The sequence below is a fragment of the Arachis ipaensis genome, chromosome B01 (genome assembly GCF_000816755.2).
Source record: "Arachis ipaensis cultivar K30076 chromosome B01, Araip1.1, whole genome shotgun sequence".
NCBI lineage: Eukaryota > Viridiplantae > Streptophyta > Magnoliopsida > Fabales > Fabaceae > Arachis > Arachis ipaensis.
The window spans coordinates 72,798,185-72,798,803 of record NC_029785.2 but is presented as its reverse complement, the minus strand read 5'-3'; the positions used below and the strand labels follow the sequence as shown (position 1 = coordinate 72,798,803).

Genomic DNA, 619 nt, shown 5'->3' with positions numbered 1-619 from the left:
AAAGAAGCTTACAACTTACAAGTTACAACCTCATAAATCAAAAACAAATTCCTTCAACAAAAAGATAAATACTAAAAATCATTTGTTTAAAAGAAAAAAGTGGTTTTACTTCTTCGTACCTGTTGGCAAGACCATTGACAACAACCTCATTCACAACGTATGAGATAACTCTGTGCATAAAATTCCCACCGGCCATTTTTGTCTCTAAGCTTCAAACTGCAATGGATTGAAACAAAATAATAGGCTCCAAAAATAAAGCAAAACCATTTGTAAGCACCACAAATTAAACTACTTCAGATTATCGATTATCCCTACAAAAATTAGGGTTTGAGAAGGGAAATAGGTATCTGAGAAGAGAAGACTTCTTTGGATCTCCTACGATATCCACATCAGAGTTGGACTCAACTATGTATGGAGCCCAATAGAATTCTATAGTAGATTGTATTGCTGTGTAAAAAAGAAAAAGAAAAAAGGGTAATAAAAGAATTCTATGTATGCAAAGAGGAATTAGTGCTCGTTATTTTGATAAAAAAAAATTATTTTTTATTTTTTAGTGTCTTTGTTAATTTTTTAATAATAAAAATAAAAATATTAAAAAAATAAAAAATATTTTTTTTAA

General features: G+C 28.6%; 1 long non-coding RNA gene across 1 annotated transcript in view; it reads right to left on the bottom strand.

Moving 5' to 3' along the window:
- LOC107631606 overlaps positions 211 to 619 on the bottom strand; it is a 1,172-nt gene continuing 763 nt past the window's right edge. The window contains exon 2 of the long non-coding RNA XR_002362135.1: positions 211 to 447. This is a non-coding gene — a long non-coding RNA (uncharacterized LOC107631606). The remainder of the gene's footprint in view (positions 448 to 619) is intronic.